Source organism: Epinephelus lanceolatus, chromosome 21 (assembly GCF_041903045.1).
Source record: "Epinephelus lanceolatus isolate andai-2023 chromosome 21, ASM4190304v1, whole genome shotgun sequence".
Taxonomy (NCBI): Eukaryota; Metazoa; Chordata; class Actinopteri; order Perciformes; family Serranidae; genus Epinephelus; species Epinephelus lanceolatus.
The window spans coordinates 3,311,290-3,336,589 of record NC_135754.1 but is presented as its reverse complement, the minus strand read 5'-3'; the positions used below and the strand labels follow the sequence as shown (position 1 = coordinate 3,336,589).

Genomic DNA, 25,300 nt, shown 5'->3' with positions numbered 1-25,300 from the left:
TTCACAACAACGTGATATGCAGCTGGTCGCCATTATACGATAACAGTGCACAATGGTGTCAGGCATCAGGAATGTGTTGGGACAACAATGTAATTTAAGAGGGTGGAAGTCCAAGTAGGGTGGGCAGCAGGGATGGTGGATGGTTACAACAACCAACGACTTTCACCCAGGAGCCTGGTGTTCACTTCCTGTTAGATTGCAAAGCCAAATCCTTTTTTTTCCTAAACCAAACCACGTGTGTTGGCTAAATGTAACCACATGCGTTTGTTGTTTAAGGAAAAAAATGTCAATCCACGGTGTTGTACTGAAGTTTTTCATTTATTTTGAAAGAGACTGTATGCAGATTGTATATTTCCTGCCAACATGTAAGTGTATTTTGAAATTAGACAATTCATGTAAACAGGTTAAAGTTGACATGGCATCCCAGAATGTCAACACCCAATGCACCCATGGTAACAGTTTACAAAAAAGGAACAGGAGGTCTTTGTCAGTGCCAGTCTATAGCTAGAGCCTATTCATTTAGAAAGAGCAACACAAATGGGGAAACATAAATACTCATGTCATCAATCACTCTGACCAATGGAGTAACTTCATCACTCAATCACGGACAGACTGTCACATTTATAGGGATGGCCTGCATTCTGCAGTCAAGCCAAAAACTGATCTTCTGATGAGTTGAGGCAGAGCTTTCACTGCAACTGCAGCTGTTGCCATCCTCCATGTGTTGTTGTTTTTCATGCTGGTATGCGTTCTTTTTCTTTTGGCTATCTAAAGACAGACTGGACCACTTGTGGGCATATATGCTGCCCTGTCAGGTCTGGAAGAATTATATCCGTGGTACCGCAGTATCGACTCTCATAACATTGCCAAATCAAACTAATTATATTACAGTTTATGGATAATATACTGTAGACAGCTATTATTGGTACAACTTTTAATATATTACACAAAAACTTAAGATACAATTTGTCATATAATTTCATTTTACTGCTCGGCCCTATTTAGCTCTGCATCATGTGGCGATCCCTTGTTTGTCCATGTGCATGCATGCACATATAGTATGTATGTGTATGTATTCACCTGTGTATCACATGCTTTATATAGCAGTCATGCAATTTGATGAACTTCTTGTACAATGAAAGCCAGAAACATGGAGAAAAGGTGACGGTGGACTTGAATCTAGCCTTAAGCCTTGGTAGATGTTCACTGTTGCAGTATTGAGTTGCTGATGAATTGATGCAGGTGCAGGTTAAAGTCACCTTTGTTCCTTGTCTCTGCTATCAACTGTGTGTCCTCTGTACCTCCTGCCATATGTTTCCTTAAGATCTAACCTTATATTGACAGAATGTAATCACCGTCGAATATTGACAGCCGCTTCTACAAAGGTTAGAGCATTGACCGGAGTTAAGGCTCATGGGTAATCTGCTGCTGTCAAGCTGCCCTCGAGCAAGGCACTGAATCCCTGCTTCCTCCAGTGTGTGCACTCAGTGACTGATGGCTGTTTACCTGGCACAGCTCCCAGTGTTGATGTGTGGACCTGTGTGGGTTTACTTCAGAAATGATGGGTGTCTGTTGACTTTGATGAATGAAAGGTTGAATTAAATCCATTGAAGACTGTGTCTGTGTGTTTATTTTTCTCCATCAGACAGTTGGATAGATGGAGAGATGCTGACAGTTTAACAGAGGCTCCTCATATTTCCTCGACATCCCGGCTGCAGAAGACCACAGCTGTTCTAACAGGTAGGCCTCTTCAGCACTGTTAACTCCTTTGGTTCTAAATTTAATTTTGTTTTGTGTCTGGCAAAGACTGAATGGAATTCCAGCAATGTTCCATTCTGAGTCTTAACACTCACCTGCCATGATTTTTTCTTTTTTTTAAAAAAAAGACATAAATCCACAAAAATGTCTAAACAATGTCTTTATTGTCTACCTCTGTGGAATTTTAGCTTCTCTCAAGTACTTCTATCAAAGGCACATAGACTACACATAACACAGCACACCATTAATTTAATTTTTTTTTTTTTTTTTTTTTAAAGCAGCACACCATTAAAACATACGGAATATACAGTATACAGTACACAATAGTATAAATAGGCAGGAGTAAAATGGCAAAAATGCCATTTAAATAGTACAAGAGAGCAAATCTCATTTAATAACAATTGTTCACTGATGCAGTCATTCTGTGTTTAATGCCTGTATGGCATAGGGAATAAAATATTTCTTTGTATATGTTCTGGTTGGCCCCTGGGACCCAAAATCGACGGCCAAATGGGAGCAGTTAGCAGTGTAGTGGGTGTGAGGTATCTGCAACCTTCTGTGAAGGCACCATCAAATATATTGCAAAGCTGTTCCCTGACTCGCGAGTCACCTTTCCTGCAATGTGTGCAGTCTTGGAGAGCTTGTTTTTTGGTCTGTACACTCAAGTTGGCCGTATCATGCTGTTATGTTAAATGATACTGTGTTTAGAATGTTTATGTGTGTGTGTGTATGTGTGTGTGTGTGTTTGGATTTACTTTTCTTTTCACCTTTGCCAACCCAGTCTCACTCTGAAGTCATTGAATATCGGTGCTTGGGCAGTGACTTCCGGCACAACAAAAAAAAATTGTCCTTTGATGTCAGCATGATATATGGTTAGTTGCTGTTATTGTTTAACAGCGCCTGACCCTGTTCTATTTTCCTAAACCCAACCACATGCTTTCATTAACTAAACATAAACATATATGTCTTGACTAAACCAGTGGCTCCCAGCTAGTGGGTCGCAGTCCAAAAGTTGGCCACGTGTTCAATCTGAATGGACCACAAGTGACTTGTGAACCTGTCAAGTGTGTATAAAATACACTTAATATTGAAGGACAGCAAACTTCTGGCACACAGCTTTTATTTTTAAGTGCAGTTTCTTGCTGTAGAGTCAGTGACTATCGGACAGCGACTTGAGAGAGACAGAAAACTAGCGTGATGACATTGCAAAACTTAAGTATGATGCTGAATATATTACTGCCTGGACATTGAACTGATAGTTACGGAGAAATCTGGACCCCCTGGCTAGACCAGTTGGAAACCACTGGGCTAAATGTAACCACGTGCATTTGTTGTTGAAGTTCTAAAACATCAATTTGCGGTGTTGTACTAACCTATTGTTTTTTTTTTTTAGTGACTGTATGCAAACTGTACATTCCTTGTGAAAACATTAGTGTATTTTGAAAACAGACCATGCCTGTAACAGGCTGAAGTTGACTCTGCATCCCAGAACAACCGACGCACCTAGGGTACCTTGCACATCATATCTCGATATGAGTCGATATGTGACCAGGTCAGAGTGATGTAGCATTCACACCGGACGCGAGTGAAGCGAATTACTCGCTCGTAACGCGTCCCGGCAGGACACCAACTACAGGCGCTCCATTTCAGCTGCGGAGCGTCTGTCCATCTGTCTCCGGTGAGTAGCAGTTTATTGCTGTGTCAACAACTGGACGTTGTTGACACAGCAATACACAGCGTTGTTGACACAGCGTGTGTCAACAACTGGACGTTGTTGACACACGCCAGTGACATCGGGAGAATCTCAACACTGATTGGCTTTCGCGGCACAGCGTCACGCGAATTCGCGTCTATCGCGCTGCACTAGACGCCTCTATCATGTCCATCGCGTCCATCGCGTCGCGCTAAGATAAAAACTCCAAACCATTTTTGTGTTTTTGGCTGGGGATACAATAAAGTAACAAGGTGTCGTGCGTGTGTGCGTGCGTGCGTGCGTGCGTGCGTGTGTGTTGGGGGGTTGCTCTCAAAGTACAACTGATTTGGCTATTTAAAAAGCAGCACAGATTCTGTAGCTTTGGGGGAGATTCTTGGAAGGATGTGACCATCATTTCTTCCCTTTCTAACCTTCCCCTCTCTGCATCATTGTTCACTCCCCAAAAAAATCCCTGAACATCACTGACAATGTGTGCATAATATATTAACATGCAATTCAAAAATAACCCCTTTCTCTAGACCCCCGGACAACTATACAATTGAAATCTCTGCACTCATTGTATTTACTGAGAACTGCACAGATGCTAGAAATGATTAGTGGTTAGCTGCAGCTTCCAAGGGGAGATCCAGAGCTCCGGGCTCTACAGGGGTCTGAGAGGATTACGTGACTGGCAAGGTGCTCTTTTGTGTGTGGAGACGAGACAGCAGAGTGGCCCTCAGATCCAGGCCACAGCACTGACACGAGCTGAGAGGATAAGCGCAGCAGTTTATTTACTGTATTGTGGATTTAATAGTATATCTGCCAACATTTTACCTTTACTCCAAATGACCTCCAGTATGAACTCCTAGCATACTTTTTAATAACAAATTTAGTTTTGCCAGTATTGAATGGGAAATCAGACTTGGCTTGCATAATTGAATGTTGATTTTTGTTATTTTATATGCATACATTTACAACCCCACTTTCAAAATAGTTGGGACGCTGTGTAAAGTGTAAATAAAAACATAATGCAATGATTTGCAAATCCTTTTTGACCTATATTGAATTGAATAAAGTACAAAGACAAGTCTTTAATGTTTAAACTGATAAAATTTACTTTGTTTTTGTAACTCATACATTTTCATGCCTGCAACACGTTTCAGAAAAGTTGGAATGAGAACAACAAAAGTACTGGGAAAGTTGTGATATGCTAAAAAACACCTGTTTGGAACATTCCTCAGATAAAAAGGTTAATTACTAACAAGTTCAAGTGTCATAATTGGGTATGAAAGGGACATCCGCAAAAGGCTCAGCTGTTCACAAGCAAGGATGGCACTAGGTTTTTGTGAATAACTGTGTAGGCAAACAGTCCCAACAGTTTAGGAACTATGTTTCTTAACCCTTTAACCCCCCTGAATGTCACATTGAATGTCATGAGTAAAAAAATTGCTTGTCACACCTCTTATTGTTGCCAGGCAACCAGCCCATCACCTCCTTCCACTAACCTTCCTGTATAGTCAATGTACTGTTTGTTATATTTTATTTTATTTAATTAACTTCACAGTAATTAGTAGTTAGTTACTAAACTGGACAGGCAGAGGGTACTTGCTGTAACTCTGGTTAAGGGTGTCTGTAAATAGTTTGTTGGGGCACAGGGAAACAGAGATCTGTGTGGGTACATTAGACCCTAAAACACAGGGTGGATCACAGGGAGTGCCAACAGTGGTCCAGGAGCTTCACCTCCATGATGGCCGTTTTAAGTACTGCACTTATATGCTTGCATGCCTACTGTTTTCTATTGAGATGATGGTAACTGCGGTTTGTAAAGTCCACCAGTTTCACCTCCTTACCAACTTGTTGTCGTGACCACTTCAGAAGGCCCGCCTCTCAAATCATCTGACTGAACAATGGGAAAAAAACAGGGATGACGTGGGGCACTTTTCCGCTCTGAGTTGAAGTTTTTTCAATTCTACCATGCAAAGTGAAAGCCATATATCCACAACATCCAGAAACACTGCTGACTTCTCTAGGCCCGAGCTCATCTGAGATAGACTGACACAAAGTGGAAAGGTGTGCTGTGGTCTGATGAGTCCAAATTTGACATTGTTTTTGGAAATCATGGACATTGTCTCCTCCAGGCTAAAGAGGAAAAGGACGATCCAGACTATCACCAGCTCAAAGTTCAAAGCCAGCATCTGTGATGGTATGGAGGTGTGTTAGTGTCCATGGCATCATGGGTAACTTGAACATCTGTGAAGGTACCATGAATGCTTAAAGGTACATAGAAGTTATGGAGTAACAGATGCTTGCATCCAGATGATGTCCCTGCTTATTCCAAAGCAGGATCATCTAAAGACGATTTGCAAATTACTGAATTCGGTTTTTATTTATATTTTACACAGCAACCCAACTTTTTTTGAATTGCCGTTGTTTATCATTTCATTCTATTCTGTAATTACCAATTTATCCACGTTCCTCAAAACACAAACACAGGTTAGTGAGTCAGGAAGACACACTTCACCCCTGCACTACTTATATTTAAATTACAGTTGTAAAGAGTTTCATTTTCAAACCTCAAGAGATGCAATTTTAATGAGTTGGTGTCTTGTCTGAACAAGGTTTAAGGATGTTGTCTGATCTCTGTGCTCTCTGAATACTGGTTTCCTGGAGATAGTACAGTAAATTTTACCACTCAATATATGCCTCTACAGTAAAAAATATGCAGTCACAGCAGTTTACATATATACATGCCAATATGGATTGCACAGTGTTTGTCTAGGGTATGTCTTGTTGGCCAGTGCATTCTGCATCATTTCATGTCTCCAGTTGGTTGGTTTGTAGACGTGTGCATTGTACTGCAACAGCAGTCACACTGTGAGAATCTGATTCTAAGGGGGCTTTCACACCTGAAAGTCCGGACCAAGGTCCGTGTTTTTGCTACATTGTATACATTTGGTCCGGCTGCTTTGATTTCACACTACATTAAGGCGACCGGACCAAATGACATATTGACGTTAACTACGTGGCCTCTAGTTTCGCAGACTGGGCGAGGGGGAGGCGCTTCGCCAACTAGGTGTTTTGCAAGTTTGGCACACCGTGCACTCTGGCACAGCTACTCCTGTTTCCCACCTCTGTCCCTCCTACCTGCGCAAGTCGGAAAGAGGGAGGAGAGAAGGCGTGGAGTGGGTTTTACACAGCCGATTCACATCACACCAATCAAATGAACCCCTCTCCTCGCCCTTAAATGCGCCGCACGGAGGCGTAATGAGAGTTTACTCAATTCGCCATTGCAGAAGAGAGCAGCAGCGTCCTCCTCCTCCTCGCAATAATGTTATCCATCTTTGTAGATCACGTTAAGCAAGAACATTTTAACACTTGTATAGGCAATCACATGAAGCACGTAAACCCTTAAGACACTGAACATAACTTACAATTTGTTGACAGTGTTTCTCTCGTGCGCGCATGCGCTCTCTTTCTCTCTTGCAGTCTCACTCTGTTTCTTTTCTTTTGACTTTTCTAAGATGACAGATGCTGAATATATACTCCCTATCTGATGCTGTGGCTGTTTGTGGTTGGCTGAGAGGGATGTGAACTCATTAGTGTGCAGCTGTGTTAATCAAATCAGGTTGGGTTTCCATTACGCGTGCCAAACGTGCCACACGGTGCCACGCCACAGCAGCAGGAGGAGGAGGACGAGGATGAGCCGGGCGAGCCGGCCGCACAGCCAGGGGCACAGCAGCTCCATTACACGTGCCAAACAGTGCCAATCCCCTTTGATCTGACATCAGATGTGACGGGACAGTCGATATAGAGATACATTTATGTGCTGATTGCAGATAGTTGCATTGAATAGTGTTTTTTGTCTCCCTCAATGTATATGGTGACAACTGCCCTGTCATGCATACATAATTAGGCTAAAGTTGTCTGGGTGCGCAAAGGGGGAAAGCTACTGTTCCGCTGTTTCATGTGATATGCACATTCTTCTTGCTATGACACACAGTCACGGACAAAATCCACAGAGAAGAACAGGTGTGAATTTGGACGCACTATGCGTCATTCGGGTCCATAGGGTTAAAGGTTTTAAAGTCCGAACTATCGAAAAATAAGCTTTCACACTGCAAAAGTCCGAACCATGATTTTGTTTGGTCCGGACCGAGACCACCTATTTTGGTCGGACCACATTTCGGGTCCGGGGGAGCTTTCACACCTGTAAATTTGGTCCAGATCAAACGGAAAAGTCCTAAAGTCCGGACCAAACGAGGTAGGTGTGAAAGCACCCTAAATTTCTGATATTGTCAGGGTTTTGATGCACGCTGTGTTTGCTCTCCAAAGCTCTGAATCAGCCATCTGTGGGCATGTCCACAGTGAGATCCAGGACCAGTGTGTTGGATTGAAGAGCTAAAATTTCACCATGTTTCTAGCATGCAGGTTAGTGTTGCATTAAAGTAATGACTGCATCATGACATTTCAGACAGGCACTTAATAGTTGTGTTGCAATGTAGTTGCTAAGTACAACTGACTGATGGTAAATAGGGAGATGTTGACACTGAATGTTAAGAATTTCCAATTTTTTTGAGTTTATCCTTTTAAAAGATTAGTGATGCAGTTTGTCCTCTCAGTCTGTGAGAATACTGTGATGAGTGGTGAACAGTATAATTTCTATTTGTTTGTCAGACATCTTTAAGATAAATATTGCATTGCCAGTTGTTTGTCATTATTACCATAGTTGAAAATCTGCTAAGAAAACTTTTGAATGCCATTTACACTTATATCTGAAAACAATAAGTAAAGCTGTTTTGAGATTGTATGCCACTAATACTGTATAATATCTTACTAAATGTGCGGTAAATTAGTGTATTTTTCCACAGCCTTAAACTACAGGGTATAACAAGTTATTTGTTTAATAGCTGTTGCTTGGTCCATCGGTTCAATCAGTTTTACTAACATTGCACTCACTACAATCATTTCTGTGATCTGAATACACAGTGTCGCCCCGGGAGGCGAGTGAGAACAAAATTAATAATAACAATAATAATAACCAGCATCATCATTATTATTATTATTATAATGATTATTATTATTCATTTGTTTTTTTAAAAAATGGGTTGGAATGGGTTTTGGTAGGGCTTTTTTTTGTTTTTGGTCAGGATAATTTTTCTCAGAGGCTGAAGTGCACAACTACCCCATGAATTGGTTTCTGTCCTGTGTTTATGACTAAAAAACAGGTGAAAAAAAGTTTTGCAGGATAATCTTGTTAAGTTGTAGTCTACAAAATGATCCAATTCCATTAGCAAGTGTCCAGATGTCCCACTCCTAGGTTTTTTTTCTTTTTCTTTGTTTACAGGATCTTTTATGTGTTTGTTGTGTTAATACTCATTTTTGCCACAAGAGGTGCAGAAAGTGCACCACTACCCCATGTTCTAAACAGGACTAAAAGCATTCATGTTTACTTCCAGGTGAGTTTTAATTTCTCCATGTGCTCTTAACACAATGTACCTTACATATATTGTATAGTAACAAGTTGTGTAACATTACTGTGATGTCGTTCTTTTAGCTAGAAATGCATTTTAATTGGGCCTCATCTTCCATTAGCATTAGCTATCCTGAATTAGCTGTGATGTGAAAATAACTCCCCATTTCCATTACGACATGACAGTAAGCCAGTTTATTAAAGCTGAAAGGTTCTAAATGCATAGCTACATAAATACAGTACTAAAATTTCTCCTTAAGGCTTTGCTGACAAAGCAAAGCAAATCAACAGAAACTTTTGACCAAAAAGAAAATATTTTTTTTATGTAACCTTTTTGTAATCACCAACATTTGGATTAGTAACTGTGATTTAATTACATATTGTACATTATGCAAGTGAACTTTTTTGTAAAGTACAAGTAATCACATTTCATGCTCTTTTGAGACGATTGATATTCAAATTTATATGTCGACTTAACAGTTCTTGTAATGCAATTATAATGATGTTGACTAACCCTGTCCTCAGTACTGTACGATACCAGTCTGCTATGTGGAAACACTGGTATGACACTCTTTTTTAAATACTGTATGTTTGTCTGTCTTTTTTAATGGACCTGGATTCTAAATAAAAAGGTTGATTGATATGCAGCTACATGTAACTGGTTATTTCCCAACACTGCACACATTCTGCTTTGTGTTTAGAGTGCATGGAGGATTTAAAACTCACTTGGAAGAAAACATGAATGCTTTTAGTCTTATTTTGAACATGGGATATTGGTGCATGTCAGCTACTACTTAACAAAAAGGAAGCTTAAGGAAGGTTAACTTATATCACAGCGGTGCCTGGATGGTATGACGTGTGTGGTTGTGCTGCTGCCGTGGTCCTGCCTGATGCCGCCTACTGCTGCTGTTATTAGTCGTCATACTTCTATTATACACATATGATTATTATCACATACACATACTATCATATATTAATATATACCTACAACATATTGTACCACAATAGCCATAATTATTATTGTAATATTATTACTTAAATTAATGTTGTTGTAAGCTATTATCATTACTGTCTCTCCTGCACCTCTCTCTGTCTCTATTTATGTCTCATTTTGTCATATGGATCACTGTTAATTTATCATGTTGATCTGTTCTGTACGACATCTATTGCATGTCTGTCCATCCTGGAAGAGGGATCCCTCCTCAGTTGCTCTTCCTGAGGTTTCTACCATTTTTTTGCCCCGTTAAAGGGTTTTTTGGGGGGAGTTTTTCTGCTGCTAGGGTCCTAAGGACAGAGGGATGTCGTATGCTGTAAAGCCCTCTGAGGCAAATTGTGATTTGTGATATTGGACTTTATAAATAAAATTGAAAGTTGAAAACTTTTTTTTCACCTGTTCTCAAGTCACAAACATAGGAGAGAAACCAATTTTCATCACTCTTAGAAAGGCATCACCAGAAAAAATAAATGCTGAACCAAGTCTGCCACAAAAGAAACAGTCTGCACATCAGAACACATGATCTCTCATTCTCTCATGTCTTCGGCTCTTGTCCAAGGTTTTCTTTGTCCCATCTCACATTTCAGTTTCAAGCTTAGCACCATTACAATTCTTGGATTTTTGTCTGCAGCCATGGCTGAGTGGATGTCGCAGCAGTTTTACTGGCACAGCCATCTTGTTTTGGGACTGCAGGGCTGAAAATCCAACAGAGGGGCTATCCTGCACCCAGTTGGAGACCCTACACACAACAACCCAAACCTCCAGCTCCACTTGTAGCCAGTGCTTTAAGAATGATGAGGCTTTCTCCCTGGGTGTTAGACTTGCTTCCGAGATACACCCATAGAAATGGGAATGCTCATTTCTCACACACATATGGCAGATATACAATACAGCCAGACTCATCTCCAAGCACAACCCGCGTGCACGTACACATACACACACACACACATTTACACACCAAGCTTGTATATAGTTAGTTAGAATTTGTGTGTTTTGGTTTGCTTTGCTAGTTTGTGAATAAATATAATTCTTTGGAATCATACCTGCTGTCTGTTTAATGTTGCACAAGTGAATGAATAGTCAACCTCTGCTGCGTCAAGGACTCTGAAATCCTTCAGGCGTTACTGTTCATTTTGGTTGTTGTCATTAATTTAATTATTAATCAAAACTCCAAATTAATAGTTTAGCGTATTTTATGAGACTGATATCTTTAACTGGCTATCATTTTTCCCTTTGTTAATTAAGTCACATTATTTAACATGATTATTAATTATTGATAATAATTATTAATTATTTCCGGTAGCCAATTAAATCCCTACATATTTGGTGTCCCTTGGTGAGACCTAATGTGTTGACCCCAACATATTTGGTGCCGCCGTGTGAAGCCCGAATTTATGTTCCCAACATTTTTGGTTCCTCCGTGTGAAGCCTAATGTGTTGACCCCAACATTTGCATCAAGAGATTCATATCTCACCATTTTCATTTTACTTTTTGGGTGGTTCTTACAACAGAGGACATACAGTAAGCAGCATCTGTTACCTTCTTTGATTTACCTGTGCCTGTCACACCACTATTAACAGTAGAAAAAAAATGTTTTCTCAACCCTATTTCACCTAAAACAACTTCAATCTCAGCACTGGAAAAGTTTTTCTTTCATTCTGTCTCGTTCTTTGTTTGCTCCATGTTCACAGGTTGACAGGATGCACCTATCCATAGTAATTATCACCTCCTTATATAGTGGTCACTGGCTATTTATGGCCGGGATGAATGCTAATTGCTGACTAGTGGGAGCACGCTGTCAATTTATTATTGATTGTCATTCATGAATGTACACATGTGCCTATTATCAAATCTGAGTTTCCCGCGGTAATCAGGAATCCAGTGTACATTTTTAGTACCAATGTTTTTTATGTACAAATCTACTCACAGATTTTCTAACATTCCATGAATGACACCCAGTGAACATTGTGCAAAATATTGTCAATCATCAACTTTAGTACAAAGAATCTGTATCAGACTTGTATCTTTACATCCTCATACTATCACTACTCAGATTAGATCAAACTAGGCTGTTTGGGGCCCATGAATTCAACTGAGTTTGACACCCCTGGTCTACAGCATATCAAAGAAGACACACATGCCAGCTGTCTCTACCCCCTGATGTGGCAGAAACACATAGGCAATGCTATCATTATTGATCTACAGTGTGCATGAAATGTTTAATTCTCAGCACATCATGAAGGTTGATATCAGCTTTTGTGTATCAGCCCTCTTTCTTGCAGGGCTGGCCTTGGTATTCTTTGCTTGTTGTTTTGCCTCTGTGCATGTGTGCATGTTGTGTGGAAAAGTGTGTGTGTGTGTGTGTGTGTGTGCGTGCGTGTGTGTGTGTGTGTGTGTGTGTGTGTGTGTGTGTGTGTGTGTGTGTGTGAGAGAGAGAGAGAGAGAGAGAAAGAAGAGAAAGACAAAGGCAGGTGTGGTGATCAAGGAGCCATTTGGCCTACAAAACAAAATGGCTGACAACAGAGAACTACCAAAACGGCCGAATCAAGGCTTGCTTCAGTTCGGGGGAGGTGTTTGTCTGACCGTGTGGCAAACTAAACACTTAGCTTTGGCGAGGCCAACTAACCAATGACCTGACTGCAAACTATCACAACAATAACTCAGTGAACAGCATCAAATGACATACAACAAGTTAAACAGTCTTGCTTAGCCTGTAAAACTGTGATAAGCTATGCCCAGTTGTTACGTTACCGATCCTTGAATGGATGGGAGAAAGAGTCACTTGGTGGTGTACTGCTTTGTTAGCCAGCTGAAGAAGGCTGGGAAGATGGTTCCAGGTGCAGTCTTTGTTGGGTCCTTTGTTCCAAAGGTGAAACTCTGAGGAAGCTGGTCACTCAGGGTTTAGCAGAGTTAGACGCTGGGTGCTGACTCACTTAGTTCCTTGTTGCTGGAAAGCTAGTTGCAAACCTTGTGTTTGCAAGAGAGTCTATGCGCAATTGCCCTCCCTTTAGTGGTTTGGGGCAAGGAACAAGGGTCTGGGCCTCTGCTGTTCCAGGCCCAGCCGGAAAGAGGTGTGCACTGCTACGCAGCTGTAGAGCAATAGAGATCTGTTGGAAGGGAGCACAGATCTACAGACGCCTGTGACATCAGAGTCACATGTCACTGTAAAGGTCCTGTCCAATCAAGTTTTGGGACTTGAATCTCACTGAGGTGTGAGGTGAGATCTCCTGTGGAGATGGGTGTCACACAGTGACGGACTGGGACCAAAAAGAGGCCCTGGCATTTTTGACACAGAGGCCCCATGGCGGCGCATCGGCCAGCCAGGGGTGAAAAATTTTCATATTGTTTTACAAAAAAATATGCATTTTTACGTCATTTTAGATAATCAGTTCCTTATTTGTGAAAGAACAGGCCTGGTGTCTCATATCCCCCCTCCCACATATTACTAGGTACTATGACTGATGATTTTACACATACTAACGTAAAAAACACTACCATTGGCGGAACAGAGACACCAGAGTGTTCCACAACATTGGGAGTTATTTTCCCAGTATTCACCTGCTCATTAAACATTATCCCGCTTATTACATGGCTAATTATCAGTTAAATAAATAATGTTATCTGCCTCCGCGAAGTGCATTAAAACCGACCAGATTCGACAACTTTTGGTGAAACTTTTGTACTCACCCAGGCTTAGTGGACTGAACCGAGGCATAAAACTTCCATAAAATGTCATTAAGCATGACTGCCGAGTGTGTATTCAAATCCGTGTTCTTTTGTTTTTGGCACAGAAAGTCCGTCAGTATAGCAGTAGTACAGTACAGTATAGTACAGTAGCCCATTTTGTTGTCTTTTTTGTATTTATCTCATCTTTCTCCTCCTCTATCACTTGAAGCTCTTCAGGTGTCAGTTCCTCGTGCCATTTTTCACTTGATTTTTTTCTTTCCGTCTCCATTTCTTTTTCTTCAGCGGCACCCCATTCCTCAAAATCCTTGTAGCTACTCTCCAAATAAGTTAAAAGAAATGTTAAAATCAGCCACTTCTGTTTGTTTTTTCCCTTGGAAGTTGTTTGAAGCTGCAGTGTTGCAGGGCAGCGTCTCTAGCAATGCTGGGCTACATAGCAACTGTGTTATGACACAGGTCATTACACAGTAATATCAGACCGCTGAATGTCGCGACTGACCAATCAGAAGACAGCATTTAATAGAGCCGTGTAATAAAAATAAATATGTGTCTCTCAGTGTCTTCTTTTAAATCTCTTCTTAAGACTCACATTTATTGTATGGTCTTTTCTTAATTGATGGTAATTAATTATTGTAACTGTTTTTAAATTATTTGATGTTTTATGTACTAATTGTTTTTATTGTGTAATTGTTTTTATTGTTAAGCACGTTGTAACTCCGTTTTGAAAGGTGCTATACAAATTAAGTTATTATTATTATTATTATGCCTTACCTTTAAGTAGTTAGCAGGCTGCGAAGGAGTTTGCTCTTCACTGAGGCAGAGGCCGTACTGCTAGCTGCACTTGCTGCAGAGGTGCTCGGTCTGTCGCCGCCGGGTAAACACTTTTTTGTAAATAAATCTGATATTTTAGCATACTTTTCACTCTCCACGAGCATAGCTTTCCTTTTTCTCTCTCTCTTTTTCTCCACTCCACCCTTCTCCACCCGTCTTTTCGTGCCTTGATCCATTTTCTTTTCTTGTTGTGATGTTGTCATTGACGTTGAGTGCATTACCCATCATTCATTTGTCACTTGCCAGATATCAAATGTCATCACTCAATGATCGCGAGAAAATGCTTGATGACTTTAATTTTTTAATTTTTAATTTCTTTGTTTTTTGGCCTGCCTGCCAGCGGCCACAGCACCATGCGGCTGTTCTGGCATTTGCCCAAATGCCAGATGGCCAGTCCGTCACTGGTTGGCTGAGAGGGATGTGAACTCATTAGTTTGCAGCTGTGTTAATCAAATCAGGTTGGGTTTTCATTACGCGTGCCAAATGTGCCAAACAGTGCCAATCCCCTTTGATCTGACATCAGATGTGACAGGACAGTCGATATAGAGATACATTTACATGCTGATTGCAGATAGTTGCATTGAATAGTGTTTTTTTGGGGTATTTATTGCATTATTAATGTGCCTGATATTCTGGAAACCTGCCTGTGAGGTTTTGGTGACATGTGCGCACTGTCCGCCGGTCAGCCAAACTTCTGCACTCCGCCTGCGCTGACAGTAAACCTGGTTTCAGCTGGCGAGCTTTTAGTGCACCTTTGGTGAAGCCTTTTGGCACGAAACTGTCACTGTGCCAAGCTGGATCTGTCGACACCTCCCCCTGCTGTGCTGCCACACCCATCTCAGCGCACCTCGGTCTGCCAAACTACCAAACTGAGCGCGCCTTGGGTTGTGCTGCTCGAAACTAGGTCTGCGCAGGGTTCGCCACCCTGCGCCACCTGCGCTGCGCCGGGAAACTAGAGCCCATAATCTTGAGTATAAAGGCCAAATGACTCACTCACTCTCCTTTGCCATACTGCACAACATGTTTACATAAATGTGTGTACCTCTCTACTGGTACATGTCGTGTCTCACAGTTATTTGTTAGTCTAGTGTGTGTTTGGTGTTGTCTATAGGCTAAGGTATGTGGCCTTGATTTTCAGCAGTTAACACAAGAAGGAAAAGGATAGTCTGACAGTCTAATGATCAGTAATGGATGAAATAAGGTATACAGGCTGGGTTCAGGTCTAGTTTTAGGCCCATACAACACAATACTATAATCATATCATCACTATATTATCAAATGTACAGATAACATAATGTTGGTTGCACTCATCAACAACGTCAACCACAACAGCAGTGGTGAATCTCGAACACCGCACGCGTGCGAGTCACAGTAGTTCAGCGACATAGCAGCTAGGCACTGCTCACACAGGCAGTGAAGCCAGAGTGGCAGCTGTACTCTGCAGCACTGTGAATATCCACATTGAGTTGTCTCAGTATTTGCACTTTGTGTAGTGACAACAAAGTAGAATCTAATTATATATATGTCTGGTGGCATGTTAGTAGTCGAGATGGGTGAAAAGTTATTATTGTTAATTATAGTGTTGGGGGTAAAGCGTTACAGTAATATATTATGTTTTAACAGAAACAAAGTAATATAACCTGTTACCAACAGGATTTTGGTTAAAAGTATTACATTTACAATGCCACCTAACACATTACCACCTGAAATAAACTGTTATTCTTTTTCATTTTGCATTCATCCACACTGAGCCACAAACTCCTACTTCTGCCAGTGTGCCACCAGAGAAGATATCCCCAAAGGTTGTTATGTGTTGTCATGTCATTACAAACTACATTATAGAAGGGTGCAGGTGCCAGTCGCATCTGGAACTGTGCGTTATCATGTTCAGTGTGTTTCCATTAATATACCTGCAACGTCTACAATGTATCCCGTTCTGCTTTTGCGTCCTTAGGCTCCTCAAAAGCAACGGGTACAAGGAGTTGGCCTCTAGTTTGTTTTTTCCTCGTGTCGGTAATCGACACATTTGGGTAATGTTACTATCTGTTGGATGCGTTTCCATTCACATCCGCTACAAATACAGAGCAACACCAGTACACTGTCCTGCTCCTATGCGTAACTCTCTCTCTGGTGCTATTGCAGCTGGGAACCAGCAGGTGGGTCTTCCAGCTTCTGTGTATTAATTAGCGCTCGTCATAGTGATTTAATCGCATGCCATTCTGTTTGTTGTGCTAACCTCAACATATGTTTATTACGTGTCATATCATAGGCCCACAAATATTATCCATTTCTCATAATTATCAGACTTTGATAATCCGCCTGACCCTCCCTGTGTCCAAGGCTATTCATTTATTTTAAAAGGTCAAGGCTATTTAATCATTCTTCATCATATTTTTCAATTTAATACAAAGTGGTTACCACTGTAATGTATGTGAACGCATGAATGGGTCAGACCTGTCCAGCACTGGATTTGAAATAAACTGTATTAAACTGGAGCTTCTGTGCTTTGATCATCTCCTTTGAAACATGACCGTCAACCAAAAAAAAATCAAGATTGGTTCTTCTGAGCTCATTTTGGTCAGTTAGGGTTTAAGAAAGTGCATTAAGTAACGTATTACTCTACGCAGAGAGTAATATTGTAAAGTAACTTGTTACATTCACATGAAGATAACTAGTAATATGTCATCTATTACATTTTGAGGGTTATTTGCCCAGCACTGGTTAATTACCTTTCTGTGGAATGGTATTTGAAGTCATGATCATGTCATGTTATCTCTTAACAAGATCCCAGAGAAAACTTGGAAGCAAAATGTAATAAGTCATTTAAAGTTCTTGTTTTACTGTGCTGTAGAGCAGAGGGAAAAAAGTTACTGCATTGGACATCACTTTGATTGTTCTATGTCATTGGTATGCATTTGAAGTTTTCTAATTAATACTATGACATTGATTTAAACCATGTCACCCAGCCTGCTGTAGAGGACGTTTGATGATTTGTTATGTCTGTGAAGATTCAGATTTTTTTCCTGAGTGAATTCCTCATTTCTGCTGATTGTAAAGCACTAGTTTTGCAAGCAAAGCAGCTAATCTAACAGAATCCTTCTGTTATAACAAATCCAGGCAGTACATGGGAACAGACGCATGAAAACACTTGCAACTGTTTTGCTTAAGTAAACTAGCCGCTGATAGACAGCAAAAATCTTACAAACCTGTCAGTATTCATTTTGGTAAGAGTGATGAAATGACGGATCATTTATCAAATACGTGTTTTTGTACACCGGCACTATTTGTGGTGAAGTCTTTGTGTTTGCACTCAGGTAGATTCTGCTGAACTCTCTGCAGTTGTTGGCATGTCCTGTCTCCTCCTCTTTTCTCTCTCCTCTTTCATTGTTGTGAGGGACAGTTGAAATCAGCTCCATGAATAGTGATGCCATCACTGGTGGCCATTGCTTTGTCTATGCTGCGTAATACATTAGCTCCCTTTAGCAGGCTCAGGTCCAATCGGACAGCTGATTGACTTTAATTGGTGAGTGAGACAGAAAAAAACAGACCAAGGAGTAAAGGAGAAGAGAGAGAATAACAGTTAAATTGCAATGGACTGCAGGAACGAAGCTGTGAAAACTCTCAACAGCAACAGTGACTTGCATCTGTAATTGGGGTATGGCACTTAGTGGGATGTGGGTTTTTGTGTTAACACCTGAAACCAGCCTCATGCTGTGGAAGCTCTCTTTCTGTACAACAGACTTCTTGTGAGTTCCTTCATCTACACTTGTGCTAAAGCTTTTGATTTAAAGTCAGAAAAATATTGAAAGAAAAAAATAAAATTCTATAGGAAAGGTTGGAGGAAAAATGATTGTAGGAGCTGTGTTCACAGTGACCTCTGTGGAAACAATAAAATAAAGAGATAATGTTGACGGGGTCATATTTCTGCAGTTGTTTTCTCCTTTTCTCGCCCTCCTTCTTCCTCAGGAAAATCAAACACATGACAACTTTATTAACCTGAGACTGATTTATTCAGTGATGCACTTCATTTTGGAAATGGATGCTTGTTTTTTAAAAGGACAGGAACACCATCACTCTTTTAGATTGTTTGTTGCGTTGTTGTTCTTCCTCGCCTCTTTCCTCTAGACCTCCACCTCTGTCCCTCTCTCTGTCTAACTTTATGTCATTATTTCTGAAAAGGCGGATGGTGGGAATAAATCTGGGAGGCTGTCATAAAGGTGCTTTTACCTTGTTCTTTCGCAAACCTAAGGAGTTGAGTACCTACTCCATCAAACTGATTACCCAGGCAAAGTGCGTCAAACTTACACTCCATTTGACCTGCTCCAAACTATATCTGAGGGTCTTCAAACAACCGTAGAAGTCTTCTGTCAAGAGTTAAAGAAACAAACCGTAGCAATGCATGACCCCATACACTGCATCCGCCATTCCCTTAAAAGCACTCTTTGTACTGTGTTGACAAAGAATACAGAAATATCTCATTAAGCGGGGAGCTGGGGCAGTGGCGTTACCTTACTGTTAATGATTCTGGGATGGACTGTCAGGTCGAGCCAATTCCTCAGCCTTCCTTGTCCCACACACACTTTCAAAGGCTCACCTGACAGGGCAAAGATGAAAGGCAGAGGGGAACAGGAGGCAGAGGGAACTGTGGAGAGGCAATGAGTACTGGGTGAAAGGCGTGGCAGGTGAACGAAGAGCGTTATTAAAATGAAGAGAAAAGGGGAGAGAGGTGTGGTAGAGAGCACAAAAGGGGGGGGGGGGGTTGAGCACCCCACTTAAAGGTTCATGTGTTTTGATAGTGTGTGAGCACATGCTTGTGTGTCTATGGTGGGGAGTGTGTGTCTATATATATTCCACAGTTTGCTAAAATCTATATGTATTTCTCAAAGTTTTGACACAGGTTGAGGTGACAGCTCTGCATCGGCTAGGTGGAAGAATGTGACTATGCTGTGACAAGTCATTCATTCTCTCACACATGCACGCATGCACACACACACACACACACACACACACAAAAACAAACAAACAAACAAACACTACACACACTAACAATTCTACTGTTGCAATGGAGACTTTTTGAATCCGCCTCTGCACTGTGGACTATTTAGCACCAACCTCTAGCACCAACACAACCAACACAAATGTGGTTAGCTGAGTTCTTGCTGCGACCCTCACATGTCTGTGTTCAACATTTATGGGATGCTATTTTATACACACAGGGCCATACATAAACACTAAGCATATAAACCAGCTTGAAGCACATACAAACACAGTTTTAACTGAACTTCAGTGGAGTGAATTTAGAGTTTTTGTTCTGCACTGCTGCAGTTACAGATGCAACTACTGAGAATTTCCTGTTCCTCAGTGATGGGGCATAGGCAGATACATGGTGAATCCCTGCTGGGACCTTGTGCGGCCTTTGCCTGGTCTTTGGCTGGAATGAAATTGTGCATCTTTAAAGCAGAATCTAGACATGCCCCGTCAGGAAACCAGCAGCTGGAAGTTGACTGCTCCCTGGCTAGAAACTGACTGGCAGGAAAGGGCTTTGATTGGGAGGGAAGATTCTAGATAGCGGTATCTATAAGTCAGCAAGACATTCCCCAAACAACGTATCAGTTTTTTTGTGAAGTGTCTTTTTGCTCCCCAGTGAGTCAAGTCCCACTGCAGCTATTTGGCCATTAACACCCATCCCTACAAGGTTTTATTATGGATCCCACTGTGTTCAGTGATTGGTTAATACGTCAACACATTGACACATTGAGGTCAGAGGCTAATAGTGTTAGGGCAAAGAGGTCATGGTTAGGGTGGGGATGTGGCTGGTCGCCATTATTGTTTAACAGCACATGGCGACGTCAAGGGGAAAGCCAGCGGGACAACAATGAAACTGAAAACCCTGTTCTTTTTCCAAAATCCAACCAGTTGCGTAAACGTATCGTAACGTTTGTTGTTGAAGGAAAAAATGTCATTTTGTAGTGTTGTACTGACATAGTGCGTTATTTTGAAGGAGCTTCTATGTAAACTATACATTTCCTGTTAAGTGTATTTTGAAAACAGACATGTCAACAACCAATACACCCAGGGTACCTTGCCCGTCATATCTTGACATGGAAAGTCCATGACCAAATGTCAATATGTGAGGAGGTCGAAGTGAGAATGTTTTTTGGATGGACAACAACAGCAAACCTTTTTTTTTCGAAATGCCTGTGTGTTCATTTGTATCATTATGTGTCCTGCCTCTAAATTCTGAGGTTTTTGTGGGTCCGTGAATGCAGCTCAGGCAGAGCTCTCCATGAGTACTTTTTTCCTCAGCAATGGTTTGTTACTCACTGGATGGATAATTGATCTGTCAATCTGTTCAGGGCTGATGAGATCAGATAGATGGATGAAAGGAGTGCCTGCTGCGAATGAATGCAAACTTTTAGACTCAGCAGAATGAACGGTTAATTAAAAGTTTAATTTTCGATGCCCCTGATGTTCTGCTGCTCTGTGCTCTGACAATGTGATGCTATAAAAAACCCTTCAGTTTATATATTCCAATAGTGCTCCTAATGACCAGTCCAGCTCCAAAAATAGAAAATCTATTTGTGGTGGCAGATGTTTTAATCGTAGCAGGCCGCCACAAATAATTAATGTGTAGGAAACCCTGAAAGCGGTAAATTTACAAAAATAAACTCACACATGTATGGCCAGTAGATTGGGTGATGTAGTATAAAGGTCAACACAGTCCATGGAGGGAGTAAGATATGGTGGATGAATGTGCTAAGGACAGGACTTTTACTCAGGGGACTGAGGTTTGAGTCCTCTGTGAGTCAACGTTGTCTTATTATTTTTAGACTCAGTTGACTCATTATTTTTAGTGTTTTAGGACAATCATTCCTAAGTGGTGGGTTGTGATCCAAAAGTGAGTCACGGGTCCATTCTGAATAGACCACAAGTGACTCACGAACGTGGCAAGTTTGTTCGAGGATACAGAGAAGGCAAACTAGCTCAATGCCATGGCAGGGTTCCCACGCGTCCTGGAAAACCTGGAAAATAATTGACCAATTTTCCAGTCATGGAAAAAATATGGAAAAGAAAAAAAGTAAAATGCCCTGGAAAAGCTTGAGTTGTCCTGGAAAATAATTTCTCCACCCTCTGCTTCTCTCTACCTTGTGAGTGAACGCAAACAGGTTAAAAATTTTGCGTATACATGTCTGTTCTCAGCTGTCAAAAACTGAGCTGCAGCGCTCCTCTGCTTCTAGCTGGCACAGCGCCCCACGTGATGCTACCAGCCAATCAAATTTGCATGTTCCCTCAGAGCAGTCCCGCTACCCAGTGTTTCCATTTGACTTTGTCGCTAGATTTATTAACTTTTCAGACCCCATTAAGGACTTATTTTTTCCAAAGAAGAAATAGAGTAAAAATGTACTTGGTAACTAATGCACACTGAGCAATAAAATATGAGTAGATAGAATAATGCAAGATAAGGAATAAAAGATAAAAACTCAGTAGTGATAAAAAGAAATGATAAAATATGGTAAAATAAAATGTAGGCTACTTAAACAGTAAATCAATAAAATCGCATTTTAAAAATATCATTTATTTAAATATAAACAATAAAATATAGATAGTAAGACACTACATATAAGCCAGACTAAAAAGATAGCTAGCAAACAATGTTTATGTCTGAGAGTTAGAAATAAATATATTTTAGGTTCAATATGATACGGTGGTGCTAGCTAGAGATATTGGTCATCAACCCTTAATCTTGTTAATCTTGTTTCTTAGAGGACTACAGTAACATATGACTGTACTGGAACAACAAAATGCAGTTTAGCATCTAACCAAAAGTGTGAAAGAAGCAGTAAAGTGCAATGTGGTGTGTACAGTATGTATAATACATAGAATATGAAAGATATGAAAAAGCTAAGGTATGAACAGTAATTTACTGTGTAAACAGTCAGTATGAGTCAGATGTATAAAGTAAACTGCAGTAAACAGAGATGAAACAAAGGAAACTGTTTTTGGTCATTTACTGAAAATATAAAAATATTTTGTAGAGAAAGTACAGGAGAGAAAGTAAGAGAAAAGGGAAAGCTGAGGTAAGAATTGCCCAAACCAATACTGTAACTTCAGTTATACCATGGTCTGGGTGAATACTCAACTCTGATTGGCTGCAGGGTGTCCGTTAAAAGGTGTTATAGGACAGCTAAAAAGACATTCCAGTCAAATTGCCTGATGACAGGTTCTAAATTATTGCGCTGGCTCAACTGCTAGTTTGTAACCATAGCAACGGAGACTCAGAGCAGAGGCAATGGGCATCATGAGTGATTTTATCGTTTCATTTAATTTATTTGGTGAATTTGATCATTTTGATGACTGGGATGCGGAAAAAGAGAGGTTAGAGAATGAAAAGAAAAGGGAGAAACGGCACAAGGAATCGCGGGTCTACACCAATCACAGCCTCCGGAGCACAGCTGTAGGTCGGCTCTCTGACACCGGCCTGGAAACTCGTCAGATCATGACCGTCACGGGACATCGGTGTGAGAACAGCCGGCAGGCTTATTGGGCTCCGTCAGCGCAGGAGACGCGAGACTGGAGCACCATCTTGTCGTCTCCAAATGTCCCAACAAGCAGTGCTCAATCTGCCAGTCTCCATCCTTCAAATGCCACTATGATGGACATACCCATATCACTTTCAAATTTCACTATTAATGGTAATGTAGCATTTAATTTTAAATAGGAAACAACCGTTAATTTGTTAATGTGTTTATATGATTTAATCTCGACTACTATATGCTTATGAATTATTTGTTGCAATTAAAAACGATTTTGACTAGCCTACTATTTGGATGTTTGAAACAAATTTTCTTGGGCCTATAAATGAACGCCAATGAAAAATGAAAGTAATATCTCAAGTTTTTTTTTTTGCACATCATCCTTCTGAAATAATCATCTTCTGAATAATATCACGTAATGTTTAGCCATCATCTCACTTCCCTTCACTGATCAGAGTCGTTATGCTCTCTATGCTGCGGCCACAGCGGGTTTCCATGGCCTGTTTGTGAAAAACTCATGATTTTAACTGTAAAACACATTAAAGCATAAATAATTGATTTAATATTCAGTTCTTTGGTAAGTAACCATGGTATAAGTGGGTTAATGCCCTTCGAGGTGTCCATTATCAGGAATTAATAGACTTCGCGGAATTAGGAGCACTCCGCTTCACGTTGGACAGTTCATGCCTCCGCGTCGTCCATTAATTCCTGATAATGGACACCTCGGGCATTAACCCTTACTTAGTTATGCGACACTGTAAGGTACAACTGTAGAAAAGAACACTTATCCAAAGCATGGGGGGGCAAGAGATGTAGTAGTGTACGGTGTGATAACTTGACCATACTTGCCAACTCTCCCGATTCACGCGGGAGACTCCTGATTTTTAACCCTATCTCCTGTGATGCTCCAGGTCAGTAATTTCTCCTGCTAATCTCCCGATTTTACAGTGAAGGAAACAAGTAATATTGTGGGGGATATTTGTCGCAGTATCTGGCAACCCTGGCCTGCCTGCGCATATGAGGCAAGCCGGTGACGTGACTCAGTCACTCGCTGGAGGCAGTGATACGGCAAGTAGTGTTGATACTGCCGGAAAAGAAGAAGAAGAAGAAGAAGAAGCAGTCACTCGCTGGTTTCTGTCTTCCGCTCAGTTCAGCGCCCAGACAGAGATTGATAAAGAAAGAGAGACACCTGACACTCCTCCGAAGAAAAGAAAAATTAAAAAAGAAAAAAAGAAATATGCTTCCAGATTCAACACAGCGTGGAGCGAGACCTTCCCCTGGGTTAGAGCCAGCTGGTGTAGTACCCACCATGCGTTTTGCAAGGCTTGCAATGTTGATTTGCACAGTCAGTGGCACACACTTTTTAATTTGATGTGCAATAAATACTGCATACTAAATGCATTGCAGTGTAACCACCTTATTATTTAGCCTTCTACAATTTCAACAATTAAAACTGCTCATTTTTTTCATTGTCCTCAACGGTAAACAGAATCATTTATTGAATATTAAAGAAACAACATTTTCAGAACAAGTTTCCTTCATCAGGTTTAAAATACAAGGCAAGAAATGACGACAATTATATACACACCTGGCGAAGGAACTTTGTTCCCTGGGCCGATACACCGATGAAAAAATCTCCCTATTTTTCACAACCCAATGTTGGCAAGTATGAACTTGACTCATACTCAGTGTTGGGCAAGCTACTTGGAAAGTGTAGTGAGCTAAGCTACTAGTTACTCTAATATTAAATGAAGCTTCACTACATCAAAGCTATCACCCTCAGAAATGTAGCACGCTAAGCTACAGCAAAATGAAAATAACTAGTGCAACTACATCCAAGCTTTTTACTAAACTGAACCAACTTCGTGCCAAGTCAGTGTTATCTTGCTGATCAATAAAACTGTCAGTCAAACAGATAGGCAGGTAAAAAAGTTAAGTTCAATTGTTTACTGAACAGTGAGCTGCACTAACTCCCAACATGACTCAAACCACAACAGCAAGAATGAAGACCTGCTTCAGCCATGGTCAAAAACATACATGCGTGTATGTATGTGTATGTACACTGCAAAAACTCAAAATCTTACCAAGAATATTTATTTCTGTCAAAACAAATCTCATTACAATTGAAATAAGACCCATCACCTAAAAAGTAACTTGTTTATAGACAATTTTCACTTGTTTCAGGAAAATTTTCACTTGAAATAAGTAGAAAAAAAATCTGTCCATGGAGCAAGTTTTTTTTTCTTATTGCAAGCAAAAAAACCCAACTTGCTCCAAGGGCAGATTTTCATACTTATTTCAAGTGAAACACTAAAACGTAATGTTATGACTATAA

The 25,300-nt window shown here is 40.7% G+C and overlaps 1 protein-coding gene across 10 annotated transcripts in view; it reads left to right on the top strand.

Annotated features, from left to right (window-relative positions):
* The window catches only part of rbfox3a (RNA binding fox-1 homolog 3a), a 1,467,330-nt gene that overhangs the window by 219,500 nt on the left and 1,222,530 nt on the right, over positions 1-25,300 (top strand). For 9 of the 10 annotated variants that reach the window (XM_078163425.1, XM_033611789.2, XM_078163422.1 and 6 more), the window contains exon 2: positions 1,646-1,740. The exons of the other annotated variant lie outside the window; for it this stretch is intronic. The gene's annotated coding sequence lies outside the window, so the exon portion shown is untranslated. The remainder of the gene's footprint in view (positions 1-1,645; positions 1,741-25,300) is intronic. 10 annotated transcript variants of the gene reach the window in all.